Here is a 27,010-nt window from a genome sequence, read left to right on the forward strand (position 1 = left end):
CTAGAGCAGTTCAACAATAAAGAGGGGCCACTTTTCTCTGGCAGGATGGCCATAAATGCTCAGACAACACTACAACCAGGTAAAAATTAAATAATATATTCAATGTTCATGAATCTAGATTCTAATCTTAAAGTTGATTATGTAATTTTAGAGTTAACTTGTAATTTGTAAATGAGACTAATTGTTTCTATTTTCAATTTTTCCCTTATTGCAGATAGATGGTGGCAAATGTTTGGGGCCACAACCCCAAAACTTCAAAAAATTGCCATTCGTATTCTGAGTCAGCCAAGTAGCGCTTCTGGATGTGAGCGCAGTTGGTCCATGTTCGAGCACATCCATTCGAAGAGGAGAAACAGGTTGACAGTGCAGAAGTTGAATGATATTCTCTTTGTTCATTACAACCTCTGTCTTAGGATCAGACAGATTTTGGGCACTGACTCCTCTCCGATCATTCTGGAGGAGATTGATCCAGAATCAGAGTGGCTCACAGAGGTTGTGGATCCAGTCTTCACTGAGGAAGACCGTGTGTGGGTTGACCAGGTGGATATAGAGGCTGAGGCAGCTAGAGCACGTTCTTCAGGCATTGGTAGATGCACACGTGCACGCACAGGCACAGGCCCTAGCGACGTTCATGAGCCCATCTTACATGCGGGAGATATGGCTCAGTAGTCCTCTAGGACCTACATTAGACGCCTTGCTACTAGGCAGATTGGATACTCAGGGGCTGAGGCTGAGGCTGCAGCCGAGCTTCAGGATGATGTTGAGGATGATGATGATGACTATGAGTCTGAGGCTTGAGCTGGAGCCTTGTTTTTATATTTTGTTTACAGATATTGATACTAAATCATTGATAGACATATGTTTCAAACTTTCATGGATCTTCATCTTAGATTCTTACATACATTCTATGATTTAAATCATTATGATCATTTGATTTCTATTTACTTCAGCTAGCCTACAATTTACATTTTAGATAACATAGTTACATATGTGATGGATTTTATGTTCCATGTTTATGTATGTTAAGTTTTAACTTCTATTTGATGATGTTATAGTGTGTTTAAGTTATATTCAATAAAGGGTGCATGAAATAAGTTTTAAATTGTTAAAATCTTTAAATTTAAAGGGTTTTTTCAAATTTGCCGATTCATTGCCGATTCACGATTCGATTCGGCCTTGCCGATTCTGATTCTTGTTACTTTGAGTTAGAGTCACAATGTCTTTCATGTGTCATGTCTAAAGAAGTCTGTAGGATAGTGTGTCAAAACAACTGTCTCCTATTAACGGAGAAAGGAAAGTAATTTTGGAGTTGATAGAGATCATCGATGTCTGGGAGAAGAGGCTTAGGTCACCCAAGGAGTTTCTTGTGTGATGGAAGTACCTTCGCATCGAAGATGCCACCTGGGAAGGCAAGTAGATTCAGAAGCATCCAAGTCTACAATTGCTTGAGGACAAGCAATTTTCAAGCAAGGATTGTGATGTCCCTGATATCATTAAATAAAGTAATATAATAATTTTTGGTATGTTTAGTCCTAACAATTAATTTAATTTCCTTTAAGGCTCATTTTTTACTTTTTTTGTTCATAGGAGTGAGTCGCGTCGACACTTTTTTGTAAACCCTTGAGAGTTTATTCGAAGGGGTATTTATATTTGCTTGTAGATTGTATTAGGTATGCATTTTGGATTGTTTTATTGTAAACCATTGTATGACATTAACAACAAGATTTGATAGTCATTGGACAACCACCCGTAACTTATAACATCATCGTAAGAGGAAGAGCATGAAACCAAGCATGCTTTTAGAAGCATAGTAGTCCCACAAACACCTAGTAGTGAGATTAGGCATTGGCCAATCCATTTAGGTAGATTTCGAAGCCAAAATTAGAGGACAACACAAATTCAGCCCTATTAGCCCTAGTAGCCCTACATTATAGGAATCCACTGTACAAATGACCTAGGAATCTAAGACCTCAAAAATCTTCAAGGTCTCAAAAAAGGGTATCTGAATATCAAGTTAGTTTTAGGGGTAATTTGGAAGTTTTGAGAAAGAATTGGGGAAAATCCTCTGTTTAGGGCTAATAGATTAATTAGGCCTATTAGGCCAAAACCATAGGAAATCTTGAACTCGATAGGAAAAGCCTAGATGCCCTGTGCTAATGGAGTCATTTGGGAGCCAAGTAGTTGTCATAGTGATGAATACACCCCCTGCAACACTTGTGATGATATTATGGTGAAATTGTCCTTGGAGACATCCAAGGAAAAGTGAAGGTTTGAAGCACCCTTAATGATAGTTATCCCTCAAGGTGAAGTACAAGGAAAGTCACTCATAGAGTTAGACCAGGATTGCCAACACTTGTAAGGTCCTAGAAGTGAGCTTAGCATCTTGAGAAGGCTAGGACTAGTGTAGTCCTAGATAGTGAAAATATCAGTCGTTTTCCCTTAAGCGCTAATGTACCTCAATTGAATATTATTCCTTTATCTCTAATATGATTATATTTGATCTCCACATGCTTTGACCTATCATGAAATACAAGGTTAGAGTCTGCATCACTCTTGGTGAATCCCAAGCTCACCAAGTACCCATCTAAATTTCAATGTCACAACCTAGGTGTCAACATAAAGGCCTTCTAGCGTATGTGGATACGACTCCATCCCATGAGTCATAGTCCTCTGACTAATCAATAAAGAAACTATCTTGACATGGTCTACTCCCTCTAAACCAATATGAACAAGATCTGTAGAAGTTAACTGAAGCGGATATTCTAGATACTCCCTTTGACACAAAAGATACCCTTCTCACATCATCCCATTCATGGAAGATATCTTGCTCCAAGGATGCAATCAGGACCAAATAGTCTCCAATGATTACAACATTGTTGGCATGAGCAGGTTCTTGTACACAAATGTACTTATCTAATTCCACAGTAACATGAGTGAATGTGATCGACTGTGGATTTATCCCTAGGTTCCACATACATTGGTGATCTCGCCCTTCTCACAACTGAGCTCCCTCCACGCTTGCTCAAATTGCCCAATCCAGTGGACCTTTGCGATGAGCTGGATTCTCCAAACAAGTAGCGGGACAATGCATTCAACAACTCTCTCTCCTCTTAGCGCATTCAAACACGGCATAAACATCGAACTGAGCATTTGAACCATAGACTTTAAAAAGAAATATCCGACATTGGTCGTCACCCCACAATAGAGAAAACCCTCTATTTGATCCTGCAAGTTGTATATGAGAGAAACTCATTGTATGCAAGGCTGTAAGAGTAATGACAGCTGCAATAATGGAAAAAATCTTGTGTGTTTTAATGGACATTCTCTCACTGTTTCAAAGCTCACTTTTTTGCACAGGTGGGATGAGGTTGGCAAAGTTTGTGGTGTTGCACTTGCTTTAAAGTTTTTGAGGCATTTTCAATCATCATTGTTTTGTCTTCATTCTACACTCTATGAGGTGATATCTTGATTCTCTGCATATATTTGACTGTCATGAGCTTTCAATTTAACTAATAGATAGTATTTGTTTAAAAATTTCCAAGCATACATGGACTTTATTTAATTTTTAATGAAGTGACATGCTATATGCTTTTTCTATGCTTCACATATTGTGTGAAACATTTGATAAATTCCCTATTCTGATGCTCCAATTTCAGCGCATGCAAAGGGTTTCCAGTATTTAATGTTTGCGGTATAGATTTATTTCTTCTTATGTGATGTGGAAGATCCTTGTCTTTTATTTCATTCAATTTGTGTTAATTAAATACAAGCTGATATGGCCTTTGATTAAGTCATATGTTTATTAAAATCACTTCATTATAAAATCGCATCTCACTTTGTCCCTAGCAAATGACATGGCATTTTCCTTGCTTACATGTCACATCGCTGAGCATTATGGCTTCTTAGGAGATACCCAATTTACGTCAAATCTGAGATGCCTTCTATGTGCTTGATGAGTTGTGTTAAATGTCTTCCCTCAACGACGAACCATACAACGCTGCTAGTTTCCTATATTTTAGTTGACCATATTGGAGTTGCTGAACTATGAAGGCATATTTGTTATCTCAATTCTCTGATGTCACTGTTTTGAAAATATATTTATCATTCTCGTAATTATCAACCACTGCTATCTGTACTTTATCGTTGTATATACTTCTTTTTCTTATATGATTGCGTCTTCATTTATCACATATAAACTTGCCATAATTGTTGTCCATTGTGGTCATCGATGCTGTAGGTATTTCTGTATTTTATCCTGTCTCCATATATATCCATTGAAATTTTTCTTTGATCGCTGCTGTATTTCATCGAGCATGATCAAGAAATATATTGCTGCATATTTTATCTGCAGAATACATGTTGGTTGCTTGAGTTTAATTTGCAATAACACCAAATATAATTTTATTGCTAATAATAATTGACCCTTTCATTTCTATCTTTGGTGAGTTCTGCATGAGCTATAATACAACTTTCCTCAATCATGATGCAAGAATTTTTGTACGCTCCTTAATTATCTGCCTCAGACCTTCTAACAACTGCTGTGTGTATGCTTTGCTGAGTTGTTGTCTAACCATTGTGCATTCATCTTCTCACAATCAGTTCAATCAATTGAAGATTTCAACTTTCATCTCAAACATATTGTCCCACAAGGTAAAATGACATAACTTTATCTCATTCATAGAGAAACACAAGAATGCATTCGTGCACAAATTCTTTAAGAGAGCACCTCATATCTAAGAACTCAAAAAGAAATGTGCCTTAACCTTGTTAGAAAGTAAAGTCCACCAAGATAATTGGGGTGGGGGGGGGGGGGGGGGGGGGGGGGGGTGGGGAGGCATGAATCAGTTATATGCTTAAAACAACTTTCAATATCTTTATTAATTCTGATTCATGCAAATGGTAGATGCAACTACCATAGAAAGACAAGTATGCACAACAACATCAACTATGTTAACTAGGGAAACCCTTGATTGGAGGGAAAACCCCGGTGGGGATGGTACCCACAAAATGATATACTAATATAAAAATTCCTTGTGAAAGGATAGAAGCTTTGCGTCGAGTTATCCCTCAAGGTGAAGCACAAGGAAAGTTGCTCATAGAGTTGAGTTAGGGAAGTCTTAGGCCAGGATTGCCAAGATTTGTGAGGTCCTAGAAGTGAGCTTAGGATCTTGAGAAGGCTAGGACTAGTGTAGTCCTAGATAGTGACTGTGCAAGCACACCTTGGAGAGATCCTATTAGATTGGTATTAGAGCTTAGTTGAGATTAGGGTTGTGGTGAGTGTTTCAAGAAGAAGAATCAGTTGGTAAGTCTGCATTAGTGACAAATGCAGAGCTTGCAAAGAAGGTAGATGAGCAAGAAAATGAGAATAGGTTGCTTAGAGATAGGCTAGCTCAATTGGAGCAAAAAGTGGATGAGAAGATTGAAGTAGTCAAGGATAAGGTTGAAGGAAAACATAAGGAGGTTGCAGTTGAGGATGAGGTCCCTAAACTAGACCCTGTATTCACAGAAGAACCATTCCTTAAAGCATTGAAGGCCTTAAGTGACAAGGCTCTAGAAGGCATTCCAATCTTTAGTGGTAAGATGAAACCTGAGATAGTCCTAGATTGGATAGAAGGACTAGACAATCATTTTGAATGTGATGGCATAATTGAAGCTCAGAAGGTTAAAGTTGCTAAGGCTAGACTAAGAGGATCTGCACTCACTTGGTGGAAATTTATCCAAGATGAGAGAGAGAAGGAAGGAGAGAAGCCCATTGCCACATGGAAGGCAATGGTTGCAAAAATTAGAGATGCTTATGTACTTGAAGTCATCAGGCCCTAATGTTCTTATGGTCAGTGAAAAGTTCATAGAAACCTTAGAGGAAGTTGAGGGAGTAGGTTTTGCACTAGTTTTGAAACCAAAAGAAGGAAATACAGACAAAACAGTGAAGAAGACAAAATTGCCAAAGGAAGTGCAGGAGTTTTTGCAGAGGTATAGAGGTATAGTAAGTGATGGAAAAACATCAACCCTACCCCCTAAGAGAGCTGTCAGTCACCAAATTGACTTTATCCCACGAGCTACCCTTCCTAATAAAGCAGCCTATAAGATGATCCCTCAACAAAATGAGGAAATAGCCAAGCAAATTCAATAACTCCTAAACCAAGGCTTCATTAGGAAAAGCATTAGTCCTTGTGTTGTTTCACTATCTTAGCACCTAAAAAGGGAGGAACTTGGAGGCTATGTACTGACTCAAGAGCTATAAACAGGATAACCATTAGGTATAGGTTCCCTATCCCTAGGATAGAAGACCTAATGGATTGTCTAGGAGAAGCCAAATACTTTACCAAGATTGACCTAAAGAGTGGATACCACCAAATTAGAGTCAGTGAGGGAGATGAGTGGAAGACAACCTTCAAAACCACAAAAGGTCTGTATGAATGGCTTGTCATGCCATTTGGACTATCCAATGCCCCATCTTCATTCATGAGGCTCATGAATGAAGTCCTAAAAGACTACAAAGGAAAATTTGTAGTAGTTTATCTAGATGATATACTAGTCTTTAGCAAGACTAGAGAGGAACATCTCAGACATCTGCAGATTGTTTTCAAGAAGCTAAATAAGGAAAAGTTGATGATAAACTTGGAGAAGTGTGATTTCATGGGACGAGAGCTAGTGTGCCTTGGGTTTGTATTATCCCAAGGCAATCTAAAGATGGATCCAAGCAGAGGCCATTCTCAACTGGCCTACTCCAAGGATTGCAACAGAGATAAGAAGTTTTCATGGTTTAGCCCAATATTATAGGAAGTTCACTAAGCAGTTCAATGCTATTTGTGCTCCTATGCTTGATACTATAAAAGGAGGGATGAAGACTAAGTTTGTTTGGAATGAGCAAGCTAACCGTGGATTTGAGGAGTTGAAGAAAAATATTGCCACTCACCAATCTTGATTTTACCAAGCTTTGAGAAGTTGTTCACAGTTGAGTGTGATGCTAGCAATGTGGCTATTGGTGTTGTTCTAAGCCAAGAGGGAAGACTAGTGGCTTTTTACAGTGAAAAGTTAAGTGATGCTAAGAAGAAGTACTTTTCTTATGACCTAGAGATGTATGCTCTAGTCCAAGCACTAAGGAAGTGGACGCACTATGTGCTTCCAAAGGAGTTTGTGCTCTTTTCAGACAATCAGGCACTGAGCTTCCTGAATTCACAAGACAAGCTCATTCATAAAAATATGAAATGGGTGGAGTATTTGCAGGCCTATACTTTCAACATTAAGCATAAGAAGGGACTGTAGAATAAGGTAGCAGATGCCTTAAGTAGAAGACTACTGACAATACAAGAAGTACAATTGTAGAGCATGGGTATTGAAAGTTTTAAAGATTTATACGCTGATGATGAAGACTTTGCAGAGATATACAAGGTATGCAAAGAACCCAAGAATCACTTCCATGGTGAGTTTTTTTAATATACTTTGCAAAGTGAATTGTAATTTAAAGGAAGTCAGTTGTGTGTCCCTAGAGGGTTAATTAGAGAAAATGTGATTCAAGAGAAGCACAATGCTGCACTTAGTGGGCATTTTGGAGTCACTAAGACCCAAGAGTTAGTGCAGAGGTTTTACTTTTGGCCTAAAATGAATCTAGATGTTAGGAGGTATGTGGAGTGTTGTGCAGTGTCAGAAAGAAAAGGGCTCATCCTCCAATGTAGGCCTTTATCAACCTCTCCCCATCCCAAGTAGACCATGGGAATGTTTGAGCATGCACTTTGTTGTAGGGTTGCCAAGGACAAAGCAAGGATTTGACAGTATATATGTCATAGTAGACAGATTTATCAAATGGCCCATTTTGTTCCTTTCAAGACAATTCATGATGCTTTCCACATAGCACATTTGTTCAAGGAAGTGGTGAGGATACATGGATTGTTAGCATGAATGCTGATGGTATTCCTTTGGGGGAGTATCCTAAGCATTGGTGAGCATTGACATGTTGCATTTATGACTATGTTTGTCATTGATGTCAACATAGTAGTAAGTCTGTGAAAGACTAGTAGAGTAGCAAACATAGGTCAAGGTCATATGGACAACGTTTTGATTGTTTGGTGATGCATGGGTAAGGACATGTTCCACTTTGTGTCTTGATGATAAGGTTCAATACGCGTAAAGTAAGTCGAAGATGTACAAAAGATATGCCTGATTTATAGTAAGCAATACAGAGAAAGTACCTGAGAAGTGGTTTCAGGTGATTGCATTATATCTTCTAACAGAGAAATAATCTGGAGATGCGTTGTGAGTTTGTGACAAAAGACAATCTGATGGTGATGTCAGCGAGTGCATGTGATAAGTTGTATAGATTGTGAGCCGATAGTGCTATTGTAATTACGAATTAATTAATTATCTTATTATAATTAATTGGGAAAGCCTCAAGGCCAACTCAAGGAATTATTTTGAAGATAGGGTATAAAGGAAAGTATTTTCTTTTGTTGTAAAGGATCATATTCCGAAGTGATTGAGTGCGAAGTGTTCAAAAAAGTGTGAAAAGGAGCTGAGTGTTTGGTAAATGCGAGTAAGTGATCCAAGGGATTATTGGATGCGGGGTTTGTGATTTGGTAACAAGATCAAAAGAAGCAATGGTCGATTGACAGGACAGAGTAAGAAGAAGGAGCAATACAGTTCAATTCTATTATTCTACAAGGAATAATATAGAGATCATTTGGATAGTGGGTTCATTGGTCTTGCCCCTGGAGCTGTTTGGACAGTGGGTCCATCTGCCTTTCACAACTCCTAACAGGCTTGGCACAACTCCTAATAGGGTTGGAATCTCCTAACAGGGATTCAAAGTCTCCTAATAGGGGCTGATATGTACTGAATGTTGTTATAGACTCCTAACAAGGTCCATCCTCTAACAAGGAATATTTATATTAGCACATCATCTTGTGGGTACCATCCCCACCAGGGTTTTCCCTCTGATCAAAGGTTTCCCTTGTTAACATATCTAGTGTTATTGTGCATGAGTATCTTGTTGTGGTTTCTAATTATATTGCTCTGTTAATGTTTGATAGCTTCTGTCGGATGGACATATGTATAATCATATAATTGAGTTATATATATATATATATATAAATGATTAAATATATTATTAATTATCTTATTAACAAATAGACATGTCCCATGAAGGGACGTGTCTATTCATTTACCTATTCTCAATACATATATCTAAAGAGGATGTTGCATTTGGAACACACATACAAAATGCACCAGCAGTGCTATTACACTTGCAGCAATCCTAAGAAAACTAACATGGTATCAGAGCCAAATTGCAAGTGTAGGATAAACAAAATATGACAATAGAAGTTACAAGTCGTTCCAAAAATTATGATATATTGTTGGACCTCACTATGGACTTGCTAAGCTATTGATGGAAACCTATAGTTGAATCATATATGCACTATAGAATAATAAGACATGGATTGGATAAATAATAGAATGAGCTTGGTTTCCCATCACTCTGATTTTTTTAGCAGATCAAATGACTCGTGAAAAACAATGGTTGCATTTTAATACATTTCTGTTCAATATTATTGTACATGGATGATTGTTGGGTGTCTCAGGCTGTGGTAACTCAATTTCATGTAAACTTCAATCCTCCAATATATTGTAGAAGTAAAGTTTGGAATTGTGAGAAATTTTATCACTTCTTTAAATATAAATCCGGAGAAGTATGATGCTTGCTGACACGCTACAGTATATGAAGAGTTTTACATAATATCTATGAAGAATCAATGAATATCTCAGATTGACTTCACGTCCAACATGGTAATAAAGAAGGAACCCTATATACATTAAACAAGACTACGAGATAATTGGAGGAGTTGTCCTATGCATAAAACTACTTGGTTGTGTCACTGATAAAAAGACACGCGTACAATTATGTAAAAGGAGTCTCAATAGAAATTGGTGACTTTCTAAGTCAGATGATTAAAGGAGACTCAGACATATGCTAAATAAAAATATGAACATATATTGTGAAGGGAAAGGCACGATTAATCACGAGCATCCAAAAACAAGTGTATGCCAAACATGACTAGCATGCCAAAGAAGTATCGTTTAATTTGACAATACCATTGACAAAAGGGAAAATACCAAGCAATATATATATCCTAGGTGGATGGTGGTATGCAGTTACACAAAGATATTAAAAGAGAAGTATTAACGTATATACAGTGGTCATAATTTTGACAAATCACGCAAAGGTTAAAGGGATCAGGCACCGACTGGCCCTAAAGTGGGTGAAGGAAAGTTGAGAACTTAAAAAGAAAACGAAATCCCTTAAATGTAATACAAAGACTAGTGGAAGTTGATAGCATGAGAAAGGTGATGTGGACGCCACCATATAAGCCTTGGACAAGCGAAAGTACATAGCTGACAACTTATACGTTTGTATATTACCATGGAAAACGAGCTGAGCCTATTCATCGTGCATTGAAAGGTAATTTATATGGATGATTTGTCAAGTCCTATAAAAAGAGAAAACAAAGGTAAGAAAATACCATTTTCAAATAAAACAAAAAGGAGACATAAAGGTAAGTTCATAATATATTATGATTCCATGATATTTATAATTGTCTTGCTCTAATCAATATATTAATGTATATGCTAGGCATTTAAAATATGAAAAATATAAGTATATGTGGTCTTATTAAGGAAATAAAATGTTAAAATATCTATATTTCATTATAATGGTCTTATTATGGAGAACCATTTATTATTCTTGAGCATTATGTTTGTCTCTCCTATTTTTGAAATTCATTATGTACTATAAGAGCTATGTGTCTTGATCATTTTGTCCAAGAATGTTATGGCAGGAAGGAGATTGAGATTCGGAGGGAGCCTGACATGTTATTAGAGGCAACCTTGAAAGAGAGGGAGAAGATTGAGGATGTTATTAACCATTAGTGATCTTGGTGTTCTTGATTAAGAGGGAGTGATCCATGATGGATTCTCCATTGATCAATAAATTCACATTCAAGAGGACCTTGGTTCATACATTGTGACCATGCGATTTTAATGGGCCTACCCCCTGTGTATATCATGAGGAAGTGACGACTTCCAAATGATCGTCACTTGTATTTGGAGAAGTTGTTGTAAGGTGACGATTTTACAATAACTTGTATTATGAGATCTAACAATGAATATATGGTGAATGTCTTGCATCTCAACATTCTGGGAGGCCATTACTCAGAGTACTTGGTGAATATCATTGATATTTTGGGAGGCCAATACTCTTCATATTAGATGTGATATCAAATCTTATTTTGAGTAATTGGTGAATATTGTATGATAATCTGGGAGACCAATACTTGTGATGTCAAATGTGATATCACACCTTTCTTGAGTAATTGGGGAATATCATTGAAATTCTGGGAGGCCAATGCTCTTGATATCAAATGTGATATCAAAACCTTTTGAGTACTTGGTAAATATCATTGATATTCTAGGAGGCCAATACTTGTGATGCCAAATGCAATATCAAATGGTGGAAAACTTTTGAGGTATCAAATGATATATCCTTAAAATTTGTAATTCTACTAATGGTGTAATATTTGTCTTTTGTTCATCCTCCCTAGCTAAGAGGGAGTGTTAATGTTTGATAGCTTCTATCAGATGAACATATGTATAATTATATAATTGAGTTATATATATATAAATGATTAAATATATTATTAATTATCTTATTAACAAATAGACATGTCCCATGAAGGGACGTATCTATTCATTTACCTATTCTCAATATATATATCTAAAGAGGATGTTGCATTTGGAACACACATACAAAATACACCAATAGTGCCATTACACTAGCAGCAATCCTAAAAAAACTAACATGCTCACATGATTAAGCTTTATTTAGGTTGATAATTGTGATAATAGTTGGATAACTGATTCACAAACCCCAACCCCCCAACCCCCCCTCTCAGTTATATTGGTAGACTATATATTCTAACATGGATTACCTTTGAGTATAGTCGTAGACATAAACACTAGGTTCATGAGTCACTTTTGGAAAACATTGTGGCAAAACTTTGGAACTAATTTGTCTTTTGGGTCTACATATCAACTTCAAACAGATGACCAAATAGAGGTGGTCAATAGAAGCCTTGGAAACCTATTGAGGTGTCTTACAAAGGAGTATGGAAAGACTTGGGACCAACTCCTAGGACAGGCAGAATATGCCTATAATGATACTGTGAATAGGACTACTGGCAAGAGTCCCTTTGAAATAGTTTATGGCCTACACCCTAGAGGCATATTTGAGCTCAGAGACCTAAAGGATGGAGCCAAAGGTAGTGGTTATGCTGAAGACTTTGCACACTCCATGAAAGAGGTGCATGAAACAACGAGAAGGACTCTGCAAGAAAACATAACAAAGATCAAGCAGAAGGTGGATGAAAGGAAGAAAGATGTTCAATTCTAGGTAGTAGATCTAGTTATGGTTCATTTGAACAAAACTAGATTATAGAAGGGAGTACCACATAAGTTGTAGATGAGAAGATTAGCGCCATGTCCCATTTTGGCAAAATATGGCAACAATGCATACAAGGTTGAGCTCCCTGAGGATATTGGTTTGTCTCCAATCTTCAACATTGCAGATCCGATCCTTTATAAAGGTCCTACTCCAGATCCAGACCAGAACCTTACATAGGTCATAAAGGAGGTAGAGGACCTAAACTTGACTCCTACACCACCTAAAAAGGCAAAGAAGATACTTGACTCCAGGGCCTACAAGAAGATCAGACAGAAAACTTACTATGAGCATCTAATCAAATGGCAGGGACAAGAAGATGCGGAGGCCACTTGGATCAAGGAGACTGAATTCAAGAAGTAATGCAATCTTTGCTTTGATCAGATACAATTCCGCATCCAAGTTCTAATAGCCAACAAAATGATCTTGCTGATTACAAAAATATCCGCACTGGATACCTATCCAAAAGGAAATGATCTTTCTTTTATACCAAGTCCTAAAACAAGTATTGAGTCGGCCTTGAGGCTTTTCCAATTTACAATAATAATAGAGGACATCCTTAAGATATTACATTACACATTATATTACAATTATGCTCTTTTTACAATGATCTTTACAATAGTCGGCTCACAGGAAATAATACTCTGAATAGTCTTCAATAAGTAGGGTCAAACTGCATGTCTGATTTTGTCATCTCAACCTTGTCACCTTCAAGATGTTTCTAACCTTCCTATAAGCTCGCTCAACCAGATTACATCTCTGTTAAAAGATATAATTTACTATTAACTGCTTTCTAGAAACTCTTTTTGAAAGCGATCTTTAAAAGCATCGCATAACTATGTCATATTTCCATATTTCTGTCTGTGCAGTTAGCTGTAGCATCTGCAAGCATTTATAAACATCTAGTTAAGTGTGCACGACACAACTCATGATCCTCTGACTGTGCTGAACACATCTGCCTCTGCAACTTTGGAAATCTTCACAAGAATGGTATACGTTGACATCAATGACAAACTTTGTCATGAATGCAACACATAAGCTTCAAATCATGTCTCTAGCATTGCATACCCCCCCACAGAAATACTATTAGCATTCATGCTAACAAACCTCTTATTCGATTAATCATGTACAAGTGTATCATTTTTCTCTTAAAATAAAAGGGGGCATGATAAAAAAAGGGGCAAAAAGAGGAAAAAAAAAGGCATTTCATTTACCAAGGTGCATAAGTGGCATAAAAATAAAAAATAGTTGTCATTTCATTTATCGAGGTGTATATGTGGCATTTTAGAAGTTTGTGGAAAGTTCCTTTAATCATGCATTAAATATTTGTTGTGTCCCACAAAGGCAATGTAATGCTCTAATTGGACCACATAGTGGTGCTTAGTTGTAATTGGGGGGGGAATTTAATATTTATTGTAAGGTAGTTGCATTATCCCACATTGGTTGTGTTTGTAATATTTTGGGTGGTAAGTGCCTATATAAGCAAGGCATATGAGCATTTGTAATCAAGCTCTTCAAGTGTAAGCTCTTGGAATGAAAGATCTTTGGATGGAAGCTCTTGTGGTGGAAGCTCTTAGTGTGTAAACACTTGGTTTGCAAGATCATAAGGTGCAGGATATTATTGTAGAATCTCTTAGTTTGGAAGCTCTTATTTGGGAGTTCTCTCATATTGAAGAAATTGTAAGATTCTTTTTAAAGCCATACCTATGATATCATCTTGTTGATGTTGTAAGGATTTTCAAGTATGATGAAGTCATGATTTGTGAACCATTTTGTCTTCTTTTTATCTCCATGTTTTTAAGTATTTTGTTATGAGTTGGTAAGGGTGGTGTGGCCCTTCATTAGTGGTATCAAAGCGACCCTTCATCATAAAAATAGGCATGTGACCATCTTCATCCATGGAAATATCCATAAAGAAAGTGAAAATCATACAATCTCACACATATATGATATTCCGTGCAACTCAATGTTTCTTCAGGTATTCTACACAAAAATTCACTTCATCAAATTATGAGTACATAATAAGTACAATAAATGCTATGATATTTGCTAAGGAATTACATGAAGGAGAACTAAGACAATGTGTGGCAATATCTAGAAGTTATAAGTCATTAACATGATTACATCCTATTTCCGTCTTCCTCTTTCATTTCTTTATCCTATTCATAAAGGAATTCACAAACATATCAAGAGTCGCAAACAATGAGTATGCTTTTGATCGTTCATTTAATCCCTAAGCATAGGTTTTATATCATGAATTAACAGTCAGAAAATAAGAAAAACTTTATTCACTAACATGACATCAACATGTTTGACTTTTCATGTCTTAGTAGCTATAGTTGCTACTTCCTCAGTTCTTCTAGGCTAGTTTGGATTATTTATTATCAACAAATCCAATGATCTCATTTGTTGCGATTCTCAAAATGTTATTTCCTTTCCAAATTAGCATAACCATACTTTCATTCAAAACCTTTTTAAATGATATTTGAAATAAGTCTCAAGGATACAAGTTTCCATCTTTCAAACCAGTCATACCCAAATGTACTGTTTCTTCCATGACTAGAGTTAAGTAGTTCTAGTGTGCAAAACTTACCAGTTTTATGCAAGCTCTCAATTTAAATAGCTGCATTGTTACACAGAACTTGACAAAAAAGACAGAATGAAATGGATCCGTTACCCAACATTGCTGGTTATAACTAAGAAGATAAAATAATAATTTTGAAAATAATACACAAAAGATAAAACTGTAGTAGTTACAGTACGTTGTGCAATGCATGCTCGCTATAGTTTTGAGTCTCAGAAATATTTTCTAGTTCAAAGGGATTCAAACATAGTGGTTGTTTCCACAGTGGACTAGGCAACCCTAAATTCTGATAAATTGTTTTCAGCCCTGTGGAATTCAGCATTTCACATCAATTTTGGCTTCACATAAAAAAAGAGAACCTCATTCATCATCAAAATCCATTCAAGTTTTCTACCCTGCCCTGTGATTCCCAACCAATTTTTTTATAATTACATGTTTTAGCCCATATTGATTAAGCTTGAAATTTGGATCCAGGTAATCCCTTTTGACCCTATGTTAGACCTACACCATGGCTAGCTGAATTAGATTGATTTCAACTTGTCATTCAACATGTCATGTCTCAAAAAGATTTAGTTCAGTTCATAGGAATGCCAAGAGGATTATAATGGTATAATTACTATTGGACAAAAAACGAGGCACCAATTTCCAAATTACAAGCCACAGTGAATATACAAATTACATAACATCAAAATGAACAAATAATATATACTTGTTTCTTCCATTTAAGTATAGTCCAACGCCTTTTCCTAATGTCTATCTATCGGCAATTGTGAAATGCTTTAACCATAAAAAAATCACAAAAGCAAGCAGAAAGTGAGGTTTCATAAGTTACCCATCTGTTATATCCAGGGACCAACTTGAGCATTTATAGATCTTCAAAAGGGCATTCTTCCACTGCTCAATCTCTTTCTTTTCGTACTAATCTAAATGGCTGTGCTGTTGTACATAGCACCATTCAAATTCTTTGATGACCTTGGTAAACTGTTTGGATAATAGCGAGCATTGTGAGCCCCAAAGAGACCATTGCAATTGCCCCACATTGAATTCAGTTGTAGAAGTTCAAATACCTTGTAATTCACATCCTCAAACAATCTTTGCAATGGGCACCCTTAAATGCCCAAAAAGTAAAACAACTGCTAATAGGAATTTTGTCAAACAGTTTGCATCCAACTCTTATTCCTCCGTTTACTAATTTAACCCCTTATGACTTCGGAAATGAGACGTTTATATTGTTTTCTTGCATGGAATTGAAAATCACACAACATGAACAAAAATAAAGTACAATGATATGCAGATTGGAAATTGTATTACTGCTGATAAGATGTTATTTTCAGAATTTAATAAAATCAAATACATGGCAGATTATCAACTCACAGATTGCTCCAATATTCTTAACATATTGCTCCAGCAAATGTTATTTAAGCCTGCTGCTATAGTGACATGAATAGTAGAAGATGTAGAGTTTGTTTTGGCAAATGAATTGATTGAAGATGCTAATCTGATTGGTGAAACTGATGGAAGTAATAATCTCAGCTTACCTCATGAAAATCAGGTCTATGACAGAGGTAAGATGTTCTGTTGAAGTTCTGTGGCTCGAGGTCATCATTTGTACAGTTTAGGATTAGTTTTCTTGCTTTCAATAAAGTTGTTCGAGAGAAAGTTTTGGAGTGGTTTGCTTCTTCCAGAGATCTGAATCCTTGCCATGCCCGCAAGAGAGATGCATCCCCAGACAAAGCCACCGATGGCACTCAAAAATGCATTTTTTATTTTGAGTACCATTTTGAGTCAAATTGAGCCCCTATAAGCACTTTAATGCATGAGTACCCGACTGTCATTTTGAGGACTATGAAAGTGTTTCATGTTTCTAACACTCTGCATTCAGTATATGCATGCCTCCCATGATGATAAATTGTCATTCCATGAAGTTTCATTTTGGGCATTGTTCAAATCTGCATTTCGTCTAAGTGTCAAACAGTGATAGGAAGCCTAGTTTGCAATTGAATATCTTCCCAATCTGCCTGATAATGCAGCTGATGACAATGGATTCCAAAGGCCAAACCCCAAGGGAATGACGTCTAGAGTGTCACACGAGAGGATAGACGTCCCCTAATGCCAAGAACGGATTTGCAACTCACACATCAATTTTCTTCTCATATTCAACCTGCTGAACAATGGCCACCAACTCTCCCTTTATTTCCACTTCATAGGGTTGACCCACTTTTCACAAGCAATGTGGGATAAAGTGTTTTAAAATAAAATAATATAAAATAACATCTTATGTCTCCCTTGAGCGTCCCCTCTCAAACACACAACCTGACATAAATAATATTAAAGTAACACTTTATCATTTTAACATTTAATTTAAATGCTACTATAATAAACTTTAGGCATTAAAATAATATATCAATTGGACTCGAAATGAACGGAAAGCTCTCGACGCGAAGCTTCAAGTCCAATCATTAGAAATATGCCAACTCTGATGCCTAGTCAACTTACTATAATTAGTAATTCCATCCAAAGACCCCACAAACAAACTCCAATTGGCCTCAAACTAGGAATGACTAGGCCAAATCACTCCAAGATCCCTCTGAACTCCTCGCTAGCCCTCAAGACCATGCAAAACTAAGCTAGTGGCAACATAGTTGAGAATTGCTAAAGAGGGGACATTACAGTCTGCCCCCCTTGAAATTGTTACAAGATTCAAGAATTGATAGATTAATGGATTTCCAGATGATTGATTGATTAACAGAAGAACAAATTTGTTCCTTATAAAGAATTACAAGGATGTCGTTTCTAAAAAAAACAAAAATTAGAAACAAAACTGAAGACAGGATAGGAAACATTCCTATCTAGACTGAAGACAAAAGAGACAAGATAGGAAACATTCCTATCTAGACTGAAAGACGGACTATAGACAAGTAGTTGACCATTATAGAAAGCATTTAACTAAGGAGATAATATCTTAATAAAGATATTAAAAATATTATCTTAATACCCTCCCTTAATGGTCAACGTACGGATGTCGAAACATTCTGGGATAACTAAAACCCTCCCTGGATCTACAGAATGCTGAAACCAAGAAGCTTTGCCAGAAGAGTGCTATGACTCAAAACAGATTGCAATTACAAAACTTCGTTTTTGTGGAAAAAACAGTAAAACCCAGAATCTCATGCAACCTTGCGTATTACAGACAACATGAAATGATTTTTGAGGAGAAAATTAACAAACCCAAAAAAACAGAAACAAATTCAGAAGGTGAAAAATGCAGCTTCGCCTTGATCAGGGAGCTCAACAACTTGTGTTGTTGGTTGGGAAGCATTTTGCCTTGCTTGGGCAGCCAAATGTTTCCGGCACTCGAACTTCATATGGCCAAACTTGTGACAGTAATTACACTGTACATTTTGCTTTGTAGAGTCATCTAGAGATTGAGCAGAAGGTTGATGCTGGAAAGGCTGAGAAAATTGATGGTTGCTGATGTTCTATTGAAAGGATTTTGTAGCAAATGCCTGCTTTGAGGAGGCTATAGAAGCACTACTGCCAAACTATTGTTTCCAACGGTCTTGCTGCAGAAGTTTGGTGCATAATTTTGGAAACTTTAGATCAACATTAGTTGACGTAATGTTGAGTGTTTCTATGAAGTGCTCATGGGACAATGGTAGACTTTTCAGAGTGATGACTACCATATCCTCTTCCTCCATTTTCTGACCAATAGCTTCGAGCTGATCACGAATGTCCTTAATCTTTGTCAAATGCTCTTGCAAGGACATACGTTCATCCATCATAATGGAGAACAACCGATTCTTCAGAATGCCTGACTCTTGTTAGATGTTTCATGCAGCTCCTTCAAATATTTCCAGATTTCTGCAGCTGACTTGCCGGAAGGAATCTGTGATAGTTGATCATCAATAACAGAGAGCTTAAAAAGCATAACAGCCTCTCGATTGCGATCATCAAACTTGTCCTGTTCTACTTGGTCGGAGGTCAGACGAGTCTTTGTGCCTAGTACAAGCTCATCCAAATGACGATACTCGAAGATGGTTAACATATGCTGCTTCCAGTGGTTATCATTGTGGCCATTGAATCGCAAACTGCCCTCCAACATCAGATTAGTCAAAGATGCTATTTGCACGAAGTTCGAGGCAATGTTGAGGCTGACCTAGAAAAAATTGACAAGTACCCAAAAGAGTAGACGGAAAACCCAAAAGGAATTTGAAGTCGGATTTCAAATCCGTCAGCTCAAAAATTGAGGTATGAAAAACAAGACACCCACAAAAATCTGATGAAGACCATTTGAGATCTTGAAAAACCCACCAAGAATTTGAAAACAAAAAAATTTTCTGACCCCAAAAATTAGGGTTTCGAAAACAGGCCCTGTTTGAAAAAAGCTTGAAAAAACTCAGATTTCTTGATAATAATGGTGGATTTTTTTGTAGGGCGAGCACAAACGATGAAGAATGGAGACAAAACGAACTGATCCTTGACCCTAAAATTGTGATTTTGCTGTCAAATGAGCTTGAAAATATATGGACATGAGCTGCTTCAGACACGCGTGATTTGGACGCGATTTGCAGAAGAAAATCGCGAGCTTTCCCAAGGATACAGGCACGGATTTTGCAGACCACTAGGTTACGAGCAAAGATGACTATTGTGGTGTGTAGAACTCACAATATTGCACAAACTTGCAGGCTCAAGCACGAAAATGAGACAAACCCGTTTTTGAAAAAAATCACCAGAAAATCCATGATTTGATGCTGTGATTTTTCAAAACAAAACTCGTGTTTTTCCAAAATCAAATGCCAAAAAAAATGTGATTTTTAGAGTCGACCAGAATTGGACCACAATTTGCAAAAACCCTAGCCGGGTTCTTGGTGAAATCTCAAAAATAATTTTGAAAAAATATAACAAATAATTTCAATAGAAATTATAAATTTTTCGAAAAAATTTGAAGCACTGGCTCTGGTACCATGTTACAAGATTCAAGAATTGGCAGATTGACGGATTTCCAGATGATTGATTGATTAACAGAGAAACAAACATGTTCCTTATAAAGAATTACAAGGACGTTGTTTCTAAAAGAAACAAAAATTAGAAACAAAATTGAAGACTGGATAGGAAACATTCCTATCTGCACTGAAGACAAAAGAGACAGGATAGGAAACATTCCTATCTAGACTGAAAGATGAACTACAGACAAGTAGTTGACCATTATAGAAAGTATTTAACAAAGGAGATAATATCTTAATAAAGATATTAAAGATATTATCTTAATAGAAGTTGCTTGTCCTCAAGCGATCTCAGTCCTGTCTACTGTAACACCTACTCACCTTTCCATGTAGCATCCACATCTAGCAGGTCTTTCCATTTTATCAAGTATTCCTTAACTACCTTGATCCTAAGAGTCCTCTCTCTGGTATTCACAATAGCTTTAGGGACCAACACAAGCTTCCCCTCCTCATCCAACAGTGGGAAATCTGTAGAAGGCACAATTCTTTGACCAATGGCTTTCTTAAGCCTTGACACATGAAACACAACATGCACTCGATTGCCCTCCGAAAGCTCAATCTCATAGGCGACCACAAAACCTAGGATTCAACTTCTCGACTTCGCTCTTCTTGAGTGATGACTGTCTGTATGGTTGTAGCCTCAAGTAAACCATATCCCCTACCTCAAAACTACGCTCTATCCTATGCTGATCAGCATACAACTTGTGTTGATTCTGAGCTTGCTGTATTCCCTGAGCACTCTTAGGATATCTTGAGTATCTTGCAATAAGTCTTTGGATTTGGGCACTCTGTTGTCCCTCAAAACTAAATCGATGAAGCTAGAAGCTTCATAACTATATAGTGCCATGAAAGGAATCATCCTGATGGACATATGATATGTGGTGTTATAACAATACTCTCCCATATGCAGCTATCTGACCCAAGCTCTCTATTGTGCACTCACATAGTTCCTCAAATATCCCTCTACCCATTTATTAACAATCTTTGTCTGCCCATCTATCTGTGGATGAGAACTAGTGCTGGGTGTAAGATCTGTACCACACAACCTAAACAATTCCTGCTAAAAAACACTCATAAATTTACTATCCCGGTCACTGACTATGAATCTAGGTAGCCCATGTAACTTGAATATCTCTTTGAAGAAAAGATTGCCACCTGTGCTACTATGTAAGTGGATGAAATAGCAAAGAAGTGAGTGAACTTTGTCAAGCGGTCTACCACCACATAGATGCAATCTCTCCCCTGCACTTGTGGTGACCTAGTGATGAAGTCCATCGAAATACTTTCCCATTTCCTGTTAGGAATGGGCAAAGGCTGAAGCAACCTTGCGGGAAAAGTGTGCTCTCTCTTATTCTGCTGACACACCACACACTCTCACATATCTTTGCACATCATCCTCGAGTCTCCTCTGGGCGAATCTCTCACGGACCCGCCTATAAGTTTTGAAGACCCCAGGATGTCCAACTGTAGGCACATTATGAAATGCCCTCAAGATGTCCTCTCTAAACTGTGATGTAGGAATCAAATAAATCTTGTCCTGAAATTTGATCAATCCATCCAACACTACATACTTGTCATCCTGAATGGTGCCCGCGACTATCCCAGAAGTCCAATCATCTCCGACATACTCCACTATAATCTAATCTTTCCAATATCCTAAAATTTCTACCAGAGCACATAAGTGAGGTCTTCGAGATAAAGCATCAGCCACCACATTTTTCTTACCTTTGACAAACTCTATGTCAAAGTCATATGCTTGCAATTTGGTAACCCATTTTTGTTGCCGGTCATTAAGATCATGTTGGCCCATGAAGTATTTAATACTATTGTGATTAGTCTTGTTCACAAAATGCCCACCTACCAAATAAGATCGGATATTGGCCAACGCATGCATTATGGCCAATATTTCCTTGTGGTAGATAGAATAGCTCCTCTCAACTCCTCAGCACTTCCCACTCTCGAATGCAACGGGGTATTTCTTCTGTATCAATGCTGCCCATATCCCATTTCCTGAAGCATCACATTGAAGCTCAAATGGTTTCGTGAAATCAAGTAGAGCTAGAACTGGACAACATGACATCACCTGTTTGAAGTGGTCAAAATATCTCTGTGCTGCCTCTGTCCATGTGAAGACTTCCTTCTTGGTGAGATTCGTCAAGGGTGCGACAATCTGTGAGAATCCCCTAACAAACCTCTTGTAAAAACCACATAAACCAAAGAACCCCTTGAGTTGTGCGAGGTTTGTGGGAGTAGGCCAATCTACAATAGCTCTAATCTTTTTGGGATCAACCCAAACATCATCTGCACTAATGATATGCCCAAGGTAAAGGAGCTCGGTCATGCCAAACTCACATTTAGATTCCTTGGCATGCAACAACTCTCTCTTTAGAATAGTTAACACCTCCAAATGCTTTAAGTACTCCTCCCAGGTCTTATTGAAGATCAAGATGTCATCAAAGAAGATCAAGACAAATCTCCTCAACTGCCTCCTCAATACCTGGTTCATACAACTCTGAAATGTAGCGGGCACATTGGTTAGCCCAAAGGGCATAACCATAAACTTAAAGTGGCCATAGTGACATTGGAACGTTGTCTTCTCAATGTCCTTTGCTCTCATCTAGATCTATTGGTTTCTGGATCGTAAATCAATTTTGGTGAAGAAGCATGCCCCATGCAACTCATCAATCCTAGGAATGGGATACCTATTTTTAATCGTTTTCTTATTTAGTGCCCTATAATCTTTGCACATGCACATTGTCCCATTCTTCTTCTTTACCAAAACTACTATTGAAGCAAAAGGGCTTTTGCTAGGCCTAACGTGCCCCAACAACTCTTTAATTGCCTTCTCTATCTCATCCTTGTGTTTTTTAGGACGACGATAGCGAGTAATCATAACTGGTTTGGCTCCCTCCTCGAGCTCAATAATATGCTCTATCCCATTGTTAGGAGGAACCCCATGCGAAATCTTGCCATATACTTCAGTGTGCCTGTCAAGTATCTCCTAGATATCTGGTGGATGACTCTTCACTTGTGGCTCCTGTGAAGTTGGCATAGTGAAACATTCTGCCGCCCACTCTACATCATCATGCCGAAAAAGTCTTTGCATTCTTCTCAAAGAGATTACTCTTTAGCCCCATCTGAAAGTCCTCTAAGTACAATAGTTTTGCCCTTATGCTGGAATCTCATCTCCAATTTTGCTAGGTTGAGTGTGAACTCAACTAGCGAGGCCATCCATGTCATGCCAAGGATGACATCATAATCTCCTATGTCTACTACATAGAATTAATCCTCCAACTCATAGCCATCTCCAAACCTAATGTGAAGATTAGATATCTTCTAAGTGCATAATAATTTGTCATCATTAGCCACCATGACTCTAAACTCAACATGCTCTTCAGTCTGTAAACCTCTCTTGACTACCAATTGTGCATCTATGAAATTATGTGTAGCCCTAGTGTCAATGAGTGCTATTACTTTTTGCCCCTAGATGGTACCCCTGACCTTAAATGTGATTGCCTTTTGAGCCCCTATTAAACGTGCCAACGACCTCTCATCCTTAGGAATGCTGCTCTCCTCTGTAGTGCTACCGTCATCCGAATCAAAGTGTTGATCCTCCCTCTCTGACTGTGACTCCTCTGCTGAGAAATACTCCATTTGATTTGCCTTAGCCTTGAGAGGGCACTTATGAGATAAGTCCCAAGGCTCTCTACAATTAAAACATAGTTTCTTTCTCCTCAACTCATTCAGGGTGTCATTATCCAACTTATTATCCCTTTTTGGCTGAGCAACCTTGTGAAAAGGTTTTTTGTCCTTCTTATCCTTCTTCGTATGTGAATCCCTAGGCTGAAATTTTCTCCTAAAAGAAGAAAGTGTTATGTCACGAGCCTTCTTAGTGGCCTCCTATAATGTAGCTGGGTCATGTCCCTTGACCCAACCCCTCAAGGGATCTGATAGTCCGTCCATAAACAACACTACTAATCTCCTCTCTGAAATACTTGTGACCAACACAACTAACCTCTGAAATTCACTGATATACGTCTCAATTGATTCCCACTGCTTGAGTTGTGCCAACTCCTTAAATTGTAACACAGGATCTTTGGTATCAAATCTATCTATGAGCCTCTCAGTGAATTCCTTGTAAGATGTGATCTGATTATGCCCCAAGGTTACCATGCCATGGTGCCACCACTCATGCGCTGGGCCATCCAAATGAATAGCCGCATACTTGATAGCCTCCTCCTCAAGCATAGGATTCAGCTACAAGTATGTATCTACCTTCTACTCCCAAGCTCGTGAAGTCATCTTCCCTGAAGCATCATAATAAGGTAAAGAAAGTTTTCCAACTTTCTTTCTCAGCTCAAAGTTTTCATTCCTCCCTCCTACTCTAGGCATGTGTCTCATCCTCAAGTCCATATAATCTTTGAGGGAAATATCTGCCTGAAACTCCAGTCTAGTAACCTCCCAGTCCCTCTTGGACTAATCATGTAACTCGGTAATATGGGGTTCATTTACTGGTTGAACTGGATCTCTGGTTGGGAAGGTGGGTACAAGAGGTCTCAAACTCGTTGTCCAAGTTGGGTGTACAACGTGTCTAAAGTTGTTAACATCATTCCCATTGTTGCCATGTCCATTATTATTATCATTAATGTTATTCTCAGGACCATTGTTGTTGCCTTGGCCTCCATTATTATCATTGCTCTCATTGTTATTGTTTCCATTGTTGGCATCACCTGGGTTAACGTTGAGGCCCATCTATCTAGCCATAAGCTGTAGCATCATGTCCATTCACCTATTCTGCTCCTGCTGCATATGCTTCCCCTACTCTAATATATCCAGTAATTTTCTGAACATTACTTCACCCTGATTTGAACTAGTATTCCTGCTTCCACCTAGTTCTATATTCTTGTCATCTCAGTCACCCATATTGCTGTCCTGATCAAAGAATGTCCTCTGTATCTATATGACTAGATTCTATGTCCAACCGCACGGATGAACTAGACTCTTCACTTTGCAAGTCCGAAATGCTATTTTGTCTTACTCTTCTATTGCGGAAGTTATAAGGCCCCTCTCGCATGCTCAAACATACTTTCTTAACCTGTTTTATTCTTGATTTTAGTGTTTTGACATTTTGTCAAACATTTTTCCCTCTCCCTTTCTGTTCTAGATTTCTTGTAATGCCTCCACAGGATGGCAGGAAAACTAGGATCTGATACCACTGTAATGGGCACCCTTAAATGCCCAAAAATTAAGACAATTGCTGATAGGAGTTTTGTCAAACAATTTGCATTCAACTCCTTATTCCTCCGTTTACTAATTTAACCCCTTATGACTTTGGAAATGGGACGTTTATATTATTTGCTTGCATGGAATTGAAAATAGCACAACATGAATAAAAAAAAAGTATAATGATATGCAAATTGGAAATTGTATTACTGCTGATAAGATGTTATTTTCAGAATTTAATAAAATCAAATACATGGCAGATTATCAACTCACTGATTGCTCCAATATTATTGACATAATGCTCTAGCAAATGTTATTTAAACCTACTGCTACAGTGACATGAATAGTGCCACATGAATAGTGTCGCATGAACAATGCTGCTACAATATTTTTGTTTTCAAACAGTCCAATATCTTCATAAAATCATTCCTTCAAATTAGCATAAGCGTTGGATGAGTAATGAAGAGGATATGAGCAAAACATCAAATCTACCTATAGCTAGAAATATGCCCAATCTACCTAATAATGAAGCTGATGACAATGGATTCCAAAGGCCAAACCCTAAGGGAATGGCATCTAGACTGTCACAAGAGAGGATAAACGTCCTCTAATGCCAAGAACGAATCTGCAACTCACACATCATCTCATATTCAACCTGTTGAACAATGACCACTAGCGCTCCTTTTATTTCTACTTCATAGGGTTGACCCACTTTTCACAAGCAATGTGGGATAAAGTGTTTTAAAAAATAATAATATAAAATAACATCTTATGTCTCCCTCGAGCATCCCCTCTCAAACACAACCCAATATAAATAATATTAAAGTAACACTATCATTTTAACATTTAATTTAAATGCTACTTTCATAAACTTCAGGCATTAAAATATTATATCAATTGGACTCGAAATGAAGCAAGTGATAGCTTGTCAGAAAGCTTCAAGTCCAATCATTAGAAATATGCCTAGTCAACTTACTATAAATAGTAATTCCATCTAAAGACCCCAAAAACAAATTCCAATTGGCCTCAAACTAGAAATGACTAGGCCAAATCACTCCAAGATCCCTCTGAACTCCTCGCTAGCCCCCGGGACCATGCAAAACTAGGCTAGTGGCAACATAGCTGACAATTGCTAAAGAGGGGACATTACAGTCTCTCCACACCAAAGTAACAAGAATCGGAATCGGCAAGGCTGAATCGAATCGGGAATCGGCCATGAATCAGCCATGAATCGGCAAATTTGAAAAAACCCTTTAAATTTAGATATTTTAACAATTTAAAACTTATTTCATGCACCCTTTATTGAATATAACTTAAACACACTATAACATCATCAAATAGAAGTTAAAACTTAACATACATAAACATGGAACATAAAATCCATCACATACGTAACTATGTTATGTAAAATGTAAATTGTAGGCTAGCTGAAGTAAATAGAAATCAAATGATCATAATTATTCAAATCATAGCATGTATGTAAGATGAAGATCCGTAAGACATCAAATCATAAATGTATGTAAGAATCTAAGATGAAGATCCATGAAAGTTTGAAACGTATGTCTATCAGTGATTCAATATCAATATCTATAAACAAAATTTTAAAAAATTAGATTTTTAGGGCAGATTCAGGCGAAGGAATCAAATCATCCCAAAAGATCCTACCAAAGAAGATAAAATATTCAAGTTAAACCAGACTTCTTTTATTAAACA

General features: G+C 37.4%; 1 protein-coding gene across 4 annotated transcripts in view; it reads left to right on the top strand.

Annotated features, from left to right (window-relative positions):
• The window catches only part of LOC149569725 (pentatricopeptide repeat-containing protein At5g48730, chloroplastic-like), a 73,438-nt gene that overhangs the window by 39,906 nt on the left and 6,522 nt on the right, over window positions 1-27,010 (top strand). The window lies entirely within an intron of this gene.

The sequence above is a fragment of the Cupressus sempervirens genome, chromosome 3 (genome assembly GCF_028749045.1).
Source record: "Cupressus sempervirens isolate cs-2001-9-10 chromosome 3, ASM2874904v1, whole genome shotgun sequence".
NCBI classification, from domain to species: domain Eukaryota; kingdom Viridiplantae; phylum Streptophyta; class Pinopsida; order Cupressales; family Cupressaceae; genus Cupressus; species Cupressus sempervirens.